The sequence below is a fragment of the Furipterus horrens genome, unplaced genomic scaffold, assembly GCF_987537825.1.
Source record: "Furipterus horrens unplaced genomic scaffold, mFurHor1.1.pri manual_scaffold_2, whole genome shotgun sequence".
NCBI lineage: Eukaryota > Metazoa > Chordata > Mammalia > Chiroptera > Furipteridae > Furipterus > Furipterus horrens.
The window spans coordinates 80,230,606-80,245,440 of NW_028327172.1; the positions used below are offsets into that span (position 1 = coordinate 80,230,606).

Genomic DNA, 14,835 nt, shown 5'->3' on the forward strand with positions numbered 1-14,835 from the left:
CAGAAGGTGAAGAAGAACTAGAAGTTGAAAAATTATCTGAAAAAATAATGAATCAGAACTTCTGTGATTTGGGGAAGGAAATAGACTTACAGGTCCAGGAAGCACAGAGAGTTCCAAAAAAACTGGACCCAGGGAGAACCACTCCAAGACCCATTATAATCAAAATGTCAAAAATTAAAAATAAAGAGAGAATCTTGAAAGCAGCAAGAGAAAAGAAGAAAATTACATACAAAGGGGTCCCAATAAGATTGTCAGCTGATTTCTCAAAAGAAACTCTGCAGACAAGAAGGGACCGGCAAGAAATATTCAAAGGACAATTTCGCGCCAAGCTTCCTGTGGGATTCTGACGTGGCCGGCCAGTTCCGAGGGTTTTAGTGCCGCCGTCATGGTTCGTCCCTTGAACTGCATCGCCGCTGTGTCCCAGAACATGGGCATTGGGAAGAACGGAGACCTACCGTGGACCCCGCTCAGGAATGAATACAAGTATTTCCAAAGAATGACCACAACCACTTCAGCAGAAGGTAAACAGAATTTGGTGATTATGGGTAGGAACACCTGGTTCTCCCTTCCCGAGAAGAATCGACCTTTAAAGGACAGGATTAATTTAGTTCTCAGTAGAGAACTCAAGGAACCTCCAAAAGGAGCCAATTTTATTGCCAGAAGTCTGGATGATGCCTTAAAACTTATTGAGGAACCAGAATTAACAAATAAAGTGGACATGGTTTGGATAGTGGGAGGCACTTCTGTTTATAAGGAAGCCATGAACAAGCCAGGCCATATTAAACTATTTATGACAAGAATCATGCAGGAATTTGAAAGTGATGCATTTTTTCCAGAAACTGATTTGGAGAGATACGAACTCCTCCCAGAATACCCAGGTGTTCTTTCTGGTATCCAGGAGGAGAAAGGCATTAAGTACAAATTTGAAGTATTTGAAAAGAACGATTAATGTGAAGGTGTTTTCTGATTCCTTTCAATTTGTTAAGAGAAAAAACAAAAAAAGAGTAGAGGAACAGAGATACAAAAGGGAAATGAATAAATACATGTCAATAATAACCTTAAAGGTAAATGGATTAAATGCTCCCATTAAAAGACATAGGGTAACGGAATGGATAAGAAAACAGGACCCACATATTTGCTGTCTACAAGAAACACACCTCAAAACAAAAGATTTACATAGACTGAAAGTAAAGGGATATAAAAAAATATTCCAAGCAAATGGACCTGAAAAAAAAAGCTGGGGTAGCAGTCCTCATATCAGACAAAACGGATTTCAAAGCAAGGGCAATAAAAAGAGACAAAGAAAGACATTTCATAATACTTAAAGGAACGATTCATCAAGAAGATATAACACTGATAAACATATATGCACCCAACATAGGAGCACCCAAATACATAAAGCAAATACTAGAAGACCACAAGAAGGATATCAACAACAACACACTCATAGTAGGGGACTTCAACACTCCATTATCAACAATAGACAGATCATCCAAGCAAAGAAACACCAAGGATATACAGGCATTGAACAACACACTAAACCACATGGACTTAACTGATATATATAGAACTTTTCACCCCAAAGAAGCAAAATATACATTCTTTTCAAAGGAACATGGGACATTTTCAAAGATAGACCACATGATAGGACACAAAACAAGCCTCAACAAATTCAAGAAAATTGAAATCATATCAAGCATCTTTTCAGACCACAATGCCTTGAAACTAAAAATCAACCTCAGGGAAAAAAATCAAAGACACCCAAACTCATGGAGAATGAATAACATGCTCTTAAATAACGAATGGGTTAACAATGACATCAAAGAGGAAATCAAGAAATTTCTAGAAACTAATGACAATGAACACACAACAGCCCAAAACCTATGGGACACAGCAAAAGCAGTCCTAAGAGGGAAGTTCATAGCAATACAGGCATATCTGAAAAGGCTAGAAGAATCTCAAATAAAAAACCTAACCCTAAAGCTACAAGAACTAGAACAGCAACAACAAACAAAGCCTAGGGCAAAAAGAAGAAAGGAAATCATCAAGATCAAAGCAGAATTAAACGACAGAAACGAAATGAACAATCCAAAAAATCAACAAAACTAGGAGCTGGTTCTTTGAAAAAATAAACAAAATTGACAAACCTCTAGCCAGGCTCATTAAGAAAAAAAGAGAGAAGACCCAAATAAACAAAATCAGAAATGAAAGAGGAGAAATCACGATTGACACCACAGAAATACAAACAATTATAAGAAATTACTACAAACAACTCTATGGCAAGAAATTTGACAACTTAGTAGAAATGGAAAGATTTCTAGAAACATATAACCTTCCAAAACTGAATCAAGAAGAAGTAGAAAGTCTCAACAGACCAAAAACAAAGAAAGAAATTGAAACAGTAATCCAAAATATCCCTGCACACAAAAGCCCTGGACCGGATGGCTTCACAGGCGAATTTTACAAAACATTTAGGGAAGAACTAACTCCTACCCTCCTCAAACTATTCCAGAAAATCCAAGAAGAGGGAAAAATCCCAAACTCTTTCTATGAAGCCAGTATTACCCTAATCCCAAAACCAGGTCAGGACACAGCAAAGAAAGAAAACTACAGGCCAATATCACTGATGAACATAGATGCTAAAATCCTCAATAAAATTTTGGCAAACAGGATCCAACAATACATCAAAAAGATCATAGACCATGATCAAGTGGGATTCATCCCAGGGATACAAGGATGGTTTAATATTCGCAAATCAATAAATATAATACATCACCTAAACAAAATGAAAGACAAAAATCACACGATCATATCCATAGATGCAGAAAAAGCATTTGATAAAGTACAACACCCATTTATGTTGAAAACACTCAGCAAAATGGGAATAGAGGGAACATACCTTAACATCATTAAGGCTATATATGAGAAGCCTGAAGCCAACATCATACTCAATGGACAAAAACTGAAAGCATTCCCCCTGAAATCAGGAACTAGACAAGGCTGTCCACTCTCCCCACTTCTATTCAACAGAGTGTTGGAAGTCCGAGCCACAGCCATCAGACAAGACAAAGAAATAAAAGGCATCCAAATTGGGAAAGAAGAAGTAAAACTATCACTATTTGCAGACGACATGATAGTATACCTAGAAAACCCTATAAACTCCACTAAAAGACTACTCGATATAATAAGTGAATTTGGCAAAATAGCACGGTACAAAATAAATATACAGAAATATAAGGTATTTCTGTACATTAACAATAAAATATCGGAGCAGCGGCAAAAAAGAAAATACCATTTACTATAGCAACAAGAAAAATAAAGTACCTAGGAGTAAACTTAACCAAAGAGATAAAAGACTTGTACACTGAAAATTACACAACATTGAAGAAAGAAATTAAGGAAGATACAAATAAATGGAAGCAAATACCATGTTCATGGATGGGAAGAATCAACATCATCAAAATGGCCATACTACCCAAAGCAATTTACAGATTCAATGCAATCCCTATTAAAATACCAATGACATAGAACAAATACTTCAAAAATTCATATGGAACCAAAAAAGACCCCGAATAGCAAAAGCAATCTTGAGACAGAAGAACACAGCAGGAGGAATCACGATACCAGACATCAAACAATACTACAAAGCCACTGTGATCAAAACAGCCTGGTACTGGCATAAGAACAGACATATAGATCAGTGGAACAGAATTGAAAGCCCAGAAATAAACCCAGGCCTCTATGGTCAACTAATCTTTGATAAAGGAGGAAAGAACATAAAATGGAGTGAGAAGAGCCTCTTTAACAAATGGTGCTGGGAGAACTGGACAGGGATGTGCAAAAAAATGAAACTAGACCACCAACTTACACCACACACGAGAATAAACTCAAGATGGATTAAAGACTTAAATGTAACCCGTGATACCATAAAAGTCCTAGAGGAAAACATAGGCAGGAAAATTTCAGGTATCACACGTAACAATATCTTCACAGATACATCTCCTAAGGCAAGAGAAATAAAGGAAAAAATAAACAAATGGGACTACATCAAACTAAAAAGTTTCTGCTCAGCAAAAGAAAACATCAGCAAGATGAAAAGGAAACCAACCATATGGGAAAACATATTTGCCAATAATATCACAGACAGGGGACTGATCTCCAAAATATATAAAGAGCTTATACGACTCAACATCAAGAAAACAAACAACCCAATTAAAAAATGGGCAAAGGACCTGAACAAACACTTCTCCAAAGAGGACATACAAAAGGTCCATAGACACATGAAAAAATGCTCAACATCATTGGCCATCAGAGAGATGCAAGTAAAAACCACAATGAGATACCACCTTACACTTGTCAGAATGGCCATCATCAACAAATCAACAAACAACAAATGCTGGCGAGGATGTGGACAAACAGGAACCCTGGTGCACTGTTGGTGGGAATGCAGACCGGTGCAGCCACTATGGAAAACAGTATGGAATTACCTCAAAAAACTAAAAATGAAACTGCCATTTGAACCAGTGATTCCACTGCTAGGATTATACCCGAAAAATCCTGAAACCCTAATTCAAGAGAACTTATGCACCCCTATGTTCATAGCAGCCGTGTTTACAATAGCTAAGTGCTGGAAACAGCCTAGGTGCCCATCTGTGGATGAGTGGATCAAAAAACTGGTACATCTACACAATGGAATACTATGTAGCAGAAAGAAAGAAGGAACTCCTGCCGTTTGTGACAACATGGATGGAATTAGAATTATGCTTAGTGAAATAAGCCAGGCAAAGAAAGCAAAATACCATATGATATCACCCAATACAGGAAACTAAAGAGCAACACAAACGAACTAAATAGGCAAAGACTAGAATAGTAGTCAGTAAGGAGGAGAGGGGAGGGAGAGAAGGGGGATAAGTAAGGGAAGGATCTAGTCAAGGAACGTGTATGAATGACTCATGGACATGGACAATGGGGAGGGATATGATTGTGGCAGAAGGGATGGGCTGGGAGGGGGGAGCAATGGGGGGAAAATGGGAAAACTGTAATTGAATAACAAAAAATAAAATTAAAAAAAAAAAAAGAAATATTCAAAGGAATGAAAAGCAAAAACCTACAACCATGATTACTCTATCCAGTGAAGCTGTCATTCAGAATAGAAGGGCAGAGAAAGTGCTTCCAGGACAAAGTAAAACTGAAGGAGTTCATCAGATCCAAACCACTGTTATATGAAATGTTAAAGGGACTTGTTTAGGAGAAAGAGGGTCAAAACTATGAACATTACAATGAAAACTGTATCACAACAACCAACAACAGAAACTAGGGAATTGAAACAAAGGCAAAGTAAGTAGGCAACGAGAGTGTGAACAGAATTATAGGCATGGGGAACATTATGTGGGGAGGTTAGCAGGGAGGAGGAAGTGGGGAAAGGGAGGTGGATGGTACAGGAATTAAGAAGCATAGTAGGAGGGAGTGGAGTAGACAGGAAGATGTTGAGAAGAACTATATGCACAACCAATGGGCATGGACTAAGGGTGGGACAACTGGAGGGAGGGATGTCACTGGGTGAAGGGGAACGAAAGGAAAAGAAATTGGGACAACTGTAACAGCATAATCAATAAAGCATATTAAAAAAATAAAAAATATAAATAAATAAATAAATAAAATAAAACCGGGGTGTGGGGGGTGGGGGGCTGTCTTGAAAAGTAATGACAGAAAACTTTCCTGACTTGAGGAGAGAAAAAGTCACATAAGTCCAAAAGCACAGAGGGTCCCAATGAAGATAAGCTTAGCAATAAAATTAACCAACGATGTTAAAGACCTGTACTCGGAAAACTAACGAATACTAAAGAAAGAAATTAAGGAAGATACAAATAAGTAAAAGCCTATACTGAGTTCATGGATGGAAAGAATTAACATCGTTAAAACGTCCATACTACTCAAAGCAATTTATAGATTCAATGCAATCCCCTTTAAAATACCAATGACATATTTGACACACCTAGAACAAATATTTCAAAATTTATGTGGAATGGAAAATGACCCTCAATAGCCTCAGCAATCTTGAGAAAGAAGAACAAAGTAAGAGGGATCGCAATACCTGATATCAAGATATACTACAAGGCCACTGTAACCAAAACAGGCTGGTGCTGGCATAAAAACCTATAGGTCAATGGAACAGAATACAGAACCAAGAAATAAACCCAGATCTATATGGTCAATTAATATTTGATAAAAGGGAAAGGAGAATAAAACGAAGTAAAAATAGCCCCTTCAACAAATGGTGTTAGGAGAATTGGACAAGGACATGCAGAAAAATTAAACTAGACCACCATCTTACACCAAACACCAGAATAAACCCGAGATGGATAAAAGACTTAAACATAAGCTGTGACGCCATAAAAGTCCTAGAGGAAAACATAGGCAGTAAAATATCAGGTATTCCACATAGTAATATTTTTGTCAATATATCTCCTAGAACGAGGGAAATAAGAAAAGAATAAACAATGAGACTACATCAAACTAAAGAGTTTCTGCTCAGTGAAAGAAAGCATCAGCAAGATGAAAAGTTAACCAGCCATATGGAAAAATATATTTGCCAATGATACCTCCATCAAGAGTTTGATCTCCAAAATATATAAATAACTTATACAACTCAACACCAAGAAGACAGACAATCCAATTTAAAAGTGGGCAAAGGACCTGAAGACACTTCTCCAAGGAGGACATACAGAGGAACCATTGGCCTATGAAAGAATGCTCAACATCGCTCGCCATCAGAGAGATGCAAATTAAAACCATGATGAGATACCACCTCACAATGGTCAGAATGGCCATCATTAACAAATCAACAAACAACAAGTGCTGGCAAGGATGTGGAGAAATGGGAACCCTAGTGCACTGTTGGTGGGAATGCAGACTTTTGCTGGCACTGTGGAAAACAGTATGAAATTTCCTCAGAAAAACTAAAAATGAAACTGTCTTTTGACTCAGTGATTCCACTGCTAGGATTATACCTGAGGAATTCTGAAACACCAATTCAGAAGAACCTATGCACTCCTATGTTTATAGTAGCACTATTTACAATAGCCAAGTACTGGAAATGCCCTTAATGCCCATCAGTGGGTGAGTGGATTAAAAAACTGTGGTACATTTATACAATGGAATACTATGCAGCATAAAGAAAGAAGGAATGCCTACCTTTTCCGACAACATGGATGGAACTGGAGAGTATTATGCTAAGTGAAATAAAATAGGCAGCAAAAGACAAATACCACATGATCTAACCTAATAGGGGAAACTAATGAAAAAAACAAACAAAGGAGCAAAATAGAACCAAAGGCATGTAAACAAGGTACAGTACAGACTGACAGTGACCAAAGGGAAGGTGGAAGGAGAAAAACGGTGGAAAAAAGGAGAAGGAACTAGTCAAGGATCTAGTATGAACGACCCATGGACATAGACAGAAGAGTGAGGATTGACTGTGGGAGATGGGGGAGGCAGGTGGTGCAGGGTAGAGCAATGGGGAAAAAATGGCACCACTGAAATAGAAAAACAATTAAAAATTTTTTAAGAAGAAAGAAAGAAATGAGTCTTTATGCCCTAAATAAAAAATAAATAAATAAATGGAAAGAAACCAAAGAAATTGGAGAAGAGCAGAAAAAAATGAGATTCTCAAATAAAACTAAACATGGTTGTTCTACTCAATAGTTTAGCCTGGAAATAATCTTCCGTGATGAAAACAAAACAAAAGAAACCTAAAAGGCTCTAGTTTCTAAGTTTTCTGTCTGTTCAGATTCTTTACATGTCCTTTGTTTTATTTTTTCTTTTCTTTTTTGATATATATGTACGCACACACACACAAAGCTTCAGAATAAAAGGTTTCCAATTACTATAGAATATCCAGAATTTAGAATGTCCAGACCTGGAAATGTTTTACATTATGATTCTGTGAAGCAATAGACAAGTCCTTGTTTTTGTGAATTAGAAAATAGAAAACCTTGGAAAAGTAACTGCCTGGGGATGGTTATATGAAAATAACTGTGTTTGATATGTGTACAGAAGTGTATAATACATTTTGTTTCAGAGATGACTAAATAAATAAATATAGGTTTTATTTTTGTGCAAGAGACCAAAAATATGCTTTGATTTTATCTTACTGTGTTATGAACTCACATTCTGAGTCAATGGGCCATGGGAAGAAACCCACCATGGTTTTTGAATTGAATCTTTAGTTTCTCAAAGGGAATAATATGCCCTGTAAGAATCATAGAATCATAGGTAAAAAAATCATAGATGATCCTCTGAAATGAAAAGAAACATTAAAAATTTTTGAACAAATGAGTTTCTTTTCTAAAAAATTATTTATTTATTTGTTTGTTTTTTAATTTATTTTTAGAGAGAGGGGAAATGAAAAAGAGAGGGGAGAGAAACATCACTGTGTGGTTGCCTCTCACTTGCGACCCCAACTGGGGACCTGACGTGCAACCCAGTCATGTACCTACCCTGACTGGGAATCGAAGCAGTGACACTTGGCTTGCAGGCTGATGCCAAACTAGTATCTTTTAAATTATTTAGTAATGGATCCAGAATGTAAATAATTCCAAACCACAATTTAGCCAAAACGTAATTTGTAATTGGTTTAATAATGTGTTCATTTTGTTTGGTAATACTAGTAGAGATTTTTGGTTAATTGTATCATATTTAAATTAATGTTAAAATTGATCTGGTTTCCTAGAATAGTAAATGTTGACTGGCTGATTCAGGAGGCAAATGGTGTAGGTTTATAACTTTGCAAATAGATCTGTCTCCAAGTAAGGAACACTTAAATAACAATTAACCTCAAATCTGTTCACTTCATTCCTTTCATGCCTAGGATGGGCTAACAAAACCATTTTATGAAATAGCCATTTGAGGGAGATTTTGTAGTTGATTTAAAATATGATTCTTAAAAACTATTTAATTCCAAAACAATTAAGAAGACCTACATTGTCTATACTGAGGAAGAACAAGTGGGTAGTTGATAAAAGTATTTTTAATCTCCTAAGGCATATTTATTTATTTTTGCAGTCAATGTACAGTCCTGGCATTTGCATGTTCAGTATTTATACATAATGACTTGACTACCTACTAGAAACTTTTATTTATCCTTAAACAAAGAGATAAAAAACACCTATGTTAACAGATTTGCTGCTGGTACTTTCTTTCTGAGAACCACTAGCACAAAGCATAGAACAAAACAGAGAAACTCCAGTTAGAGTCAGAGATCTACATTTACTTCCTGACTCCACTTCCCAACTGTATAAACATGGGAAAATTACTTAACTGCTTTCAACTTCAATTCAGATATATTTGTCACTTAGGGGTTTGTTGGCTTGGCATATATGAGATGTAGGTAAAAAGCATGTTGAATAATGTAATTACACAAGTGGTATTTATTATCTTTGGTTTAATATAGACATGAACTTACCTGAACCTCAGCTGTAGGGTGGGAGCCTCAAGATAATTCTGGAGTTTCTTTGCTCTAAACCTTGTGACAGGCACTGGCTCTGTTACTGAGAGAAGGGAAAGGAATGGGGGAAGGGCAGAAATGATGCTTTTATTTATCTTTTCCAAGCCATGCAAAAAGGCCTTAACAAATCAGAAAGTATGGAAATAAGAGTGAAACAATAGGAATTCACTCCCCTGTAAATTAAATTTGAGAAGACTCTTCTTTCCTTTGTGTGCTAATCATTAAGGCTTTGAGGTTGTCTGCATAGTTCCAGTGATAAAACATGTTCATGTTAAATTACTGAATGACACCTTAACTCAAAGAACATAGCAGAAAGAGGAGAAAATGCTTCTGTTCATTCACAAAAGTGCTTTAGTCATCAGCAAGGAATGGAAGGAAATAAAGTATATAGGAATATATAATGAGGTTTTTAGCAAATTAAATTCTGTAGAAATGTGCTCAAGCATGTGGCATTGCTTAAGCGCTAGCCCCATCAGGACAGGCAGAAAGACAGTCTTGTTTGCCCCTGATATGTGACAGGGAAGGGAGAGAAATATACATTAATTTTCTGAGGAACAGGTGATGGCTGCATTAGAGCATTAATACAGCTTTTAAGTCTTTGGGTTAGGGAAAGACATTAGGCACCTGCTACATTTGACCTAAGAATAAGGGGAGAAAATAATGCCTTCTAGAAAGAAAACATCAAGTGAAAATATGTACAGTTTATTAGAGACTGTGTTGCTATAGGCATATTTGTTGCTCTGTAGGCAGATATTAAGGGGAGACAAGACAAAATTATAGCTGATACTGCATTTGTTATCTTGAAAGAGCCACAGCAGGACTTAGCTTAAGGAAATATTAACCTTCTTTCTACATGCTAATGAAGTACAAGTAGAGAAATTGGGGGATTCTGAACTCAAGTATTTTATTGGCTGATGCTTTACACATATAGCTTGTATCTTATTTACACTGTTATAAACAAGACAACAGGCCCCAAATGGAGTTGCTTCTGCTAAGCCCTACTTCACCAAACTAAGTTACTGTTTGCACTCTTTCAGAAATGGAATCTTAAATCAGTCAATCAAGAATCACCTAATCAGCACTAATTAGATAATCTGCCTGACCGAGCCCTGCCACCCACTAAAGGAAAGTAACTTTGCAATAACCAACATGCTTTTTTGCCTATAAAGCTCTTTTATTTTGTACAGCTTCTTGGAGCTCCTCTCTATCTGTTAGATTGGATACTGCCTGATTTGAATCTATTTTTGCTCAAGCTCTTTTTCTTAAAAGCTTTTTTATTGAAGTTATTGTGGTGACATTGGTTAATAAAATTATATAGGTTTCCAGTGAACAATTCTGTAATACACCAACTGTATATTGTATTGTGTGCTCAGCACCCAAAGTAAGTCTCCTTCCACCACCACTTATTGTCCCATACCCTTTATTATCCCCCTTTTTTTCTGGTAATCACTATACTATTGTCTGTGTCTATGACTTTTTCTTTTTTGTTTAATCCCTTCACCTTTATCAAAAAGGCCCACAAACCCCCTCCCCTCTGACAGCTGTCAGTTTGTTCTATATCCATGAGTCGTGTCTGTTTTGTTCGTTAGTTGTTTTTTGTTTTGTTTTTTTTTTTCATTATAATCCACATATGAGTGAAATCATATGATATTTGCCTTTCTCTGATTGGCTTATTTCACTTAGCATAATAATCTCCAGTTCCATCCATGCTGTTGCAACAGGCAAGATTTCCTTCTTTTTTTTATGGCCAAATAGTATTTCATTGTATATATGTACCTGTGAGAACAATAGCGTCTGTCAGGCTCCCTCACCCCAGATGCCCAGGCTTGGGCTGCTTAGAGATAGTAATTAGATTAGCATGCACAGTGCACTCACAGTTACATAAGCATTGTTGCCATATCTTGGCTAGTAGCCAGCTTTGTCTATGAATAATATAAAAGAGGTAGGACCCCCCATGCGAGTACTCAATGGAAGGCAGATGGTGGCAGTGGGGAAGCCTGTAGCAGCACGAGCATCGGCGGCTTGGTGGGCTGGCACCATGTTCTGGGTGGCCATGGAGCTTGAGGTGGTGGCCAGCCAGTAGTCTAGCGCATGCCTACAGTGCTGGACATGCATGAACACTGTAATGTATGCAATAAAGAAAATGTCAAAGATCCCAGCCTTGCCTCACATATTCTTCCGATTGCAGGACAAAGAGAATCTGCATTGGTTTCCACGACAGTACCACAGCTTTTTAATCCATTTATCTACTAAAGGATATTTTGGCTGCTTTCAAATTTTAGCTATTATAAATAATGCTGCAATGAACATAAGAATGCATATATTCTTTTGAATTAGTGTTTCAGGTTTTTTGGATTTATTCCCAGAAGTGGAATTGCTGGGTCATAATGCAGTTTTATTTTTAACTTTTTGAGTTAACTCCATACTACTTTCCACAGTGGGGCACCAATCTGCATTCCCACCAACAGTGCACAAGGGTTCCCTTTTCTCCACATCCTCTCCAACACTTGTTGTTTGTTGATTTATTGATGATGGCCATTCTGATAGGTGTGAGGTGATATCTCATTGTGGGTTTAATTTGCATTTCTCTGATAATGAACGACTGACATTGAGCAGCTTTTTATAAGTCTACTCGTCATCTGTATTTGCCCATTTTTTAACTGCATTCTTTGTTTTAGTGTTGAGTTTCATAAGTTCTCATAAATTTTGGATATTAACCCCTTATCATATGTATTATTGGCAAATATATTCTCCCACTTGGTGGGCTGTCTTTTCATTTTGTTGATGGTTTCCTTTGCTGTGCAAAAATTTTTTAGTTTGAGGTAGTCCTATTCATTTATTTTTTCTTTTGTTTCCCTTGCCTGTCCAGAAGACATATCAGAAAAAAATATTGATATGGAAATTGTCTTAGATTTAACTGCTTATGTTTTCTTTTTCTTAAGTATATTTTATTGATTATACCGTTATAATAGTTTTAATTTTTTTCCCCTTTGCTCCCCTCAGTCCAGTACCTCCCCTCCCCCAGAAATCCCACCCCCCCAGTTCATGTCTATGGGTTGTGCATACAAGTTCTCCAGCTTCACCCTTTCCCATATTATTCTTCTTCTTTTTTTAGTGATTATTTATTTATTTATTTATTTATTTATAACAATAAAAATAATCCCCCCTCTCAGACTTAAGACGCTTTATAATCTTATAAAGAACAATGAGCGAAGGTCTTGTGCTCATCTAGCTGCTTCAAGCTGGGCATGGTCATCGTCCTACCCACCCTTGGGTCCAGAAATCCCTAATAAGAGTGAGGGTGTGGAGGGGAGGGTGGTCTTCCCACATGGAGAAGAATCTTGCAGACTCCAGGTCAGTTGGCTGTCCCTGGACAACGGCGTGCTTGATTTAACAGGCTGGCATCCTTGTTGTATTCTGGGGGTAACAGATTTGCCAACAGGATTAAAAAGCACCATTCAGTCTATAACCACTATATGACAAAAGGCAGGTATTAATTTTTCAATGTCCCACATTAGGGAATAAAAGGGCTTATTTGGAGGAAGGTGTGCCAGGCACATCATACCTGTCCAAAACCCTTTTGCCCATTATACTTAGTTTGGGCAGAGGCCAATATTTTAGGTTTCCCCCCTCTCAGACCTCTGGTTCTTTTCTGTCCGAGCCATTAGGATATAAAAGAGAAACCAGTTTTAAAATGAAGCCCACAGACAACCCCATTCTTCACCAACCCTGCCACTTAGTTCAGACAAACTGTTGAGTCTCAGGAGGCAGCAATGCAGACAGAATTAAGTGAGGCCTATATGTACAGACAGTTGCTCAGGTAATGAGATCATAGACTTATGCCCTCTGGTTCAATTTTCCTCATTTGTTTGTGTTGTTCATTAGTCTCCTATAATAGGTGATAGCATAAGGTATTTTTCTTTCATTGCCTGGCTTATTTCAGTAAGCATAATTCTCTCTAGTTCCATCCATGTTGTTGCAAATGGTAGAAGTTCCTTCTTTCTTTCTGGTACATAGTACTCCATCATGTAAATGTACCATAGCTTTTTGATCCAGTCATCTACAGATGGGCACTTATAAGTGGCTGTTTCTAGCACTTGGCTATTGTAAATAGTGCTACTATGAACATAGGGGTGCATAGGTTCTTTTGAATTGGGGTTTCAGGATTCTTCAGGTATAATCCAAGCAGTGGAATTGCTGGTTCAAAAGGCAGTTTCATTTTTAGTTTTTTGAGGAAACTCCATACTCTTTTCCATAGTGGCTGCACCAGTCTGCATTCCCACCAGCAGTGCACCAGGGTTCCCTTTTCTCCACATCCTCATCCTCACCAACACATGTTGTTTGTTATTTTGTTGATGATGGCCATTCTGACTGGTGTGAGGTGGTATCTCATTGTGGTTTTTATTTGCATCTCTCTGATGTCTAGTGATGTTGAGCATACTTTCATATGTCTATGGACCCTCTGTATGTCCTCTTTGGAGAAGTGTTTGTTCATATCCTTTTTTCATTTTTTAATTGGGTTGTCTGTCTTCTTGGTGTTGAGTTGTAGAAGCTCTTTATATATTTTGGAGATCAATCCCTTGTCTGAGGTATCATTGGCAAATATATTCCCAGGTGGTTGGTTCACTTTTCATCTTGCTGATGTTTTCTTCTGCTGAGCAGAAACTCTTTAGTTTGACGTAGTCCCATTTGTTTATATTTTTCTTTATTTCTCTTGCCTTAGGAGATGTATCTGTGAAATATTGTTACATGGGATATCTGAAATTTTCCTGCCTATGTTTTCCTCTAGGACTTTTATGGTGCTGTGGTTCCATTTAAGTCTTTTATCCATCTTGAGTTTATTCTGGTGTATGGTGTAAGTTGGTGGTCTAGTTTCATTTTTTTTTTTTTTTTGCATGTTTCTGTCGATTCTTCCCATCCATGAACATGGTATATGCTTCCATGTATTTGTATCTTCCTTAATTTCTTTCTTCAGTGTTATGTAGTTTTCTGAGTACAGATCTTTTACCTCCTTGGTTAAGTTTATTTCTAGGTACCTTATTTTTCTTGTTGCTATGGTAAATGGGATTTTTCTTCTAGTTTCTATCTCTGATACCTTATTGTTGGTGTACAGAAGTGCTTTCTATTTCTCAATATTGATTTTTTACCCTGCTATTTTTCCAAATTCACTTATTAGGTCGAGTAGTTTTTTCGTGGAGTCTGTAGGGTTTTCTGTTTACACTATCATGTCGTCTGCAAATAATGACAATTTTACTTCCTCTTTTCCAATTTGGATGCCTTTTATTTCTCTTTCTTGTCTGACTGCTGTGGCTAGAACTTCCAAGACTATG

At 37.1% G+C, this 14,835-nt stretch overlaps 1 pseudogene; it reads left to right on the forward strand.

Moving 5' to 3' along the window:
- Positions 1 to 370: 370 nt before the first annotated feature.
- On the forward strand, positions 371 to 977 carry LOC150018893 (dihydrofolate reductase pseudogene; annotated as a pseudogene).
- The last annotated feature ends 13,858 nt before the right edge of the window (positions 978 to 14,835 follow it).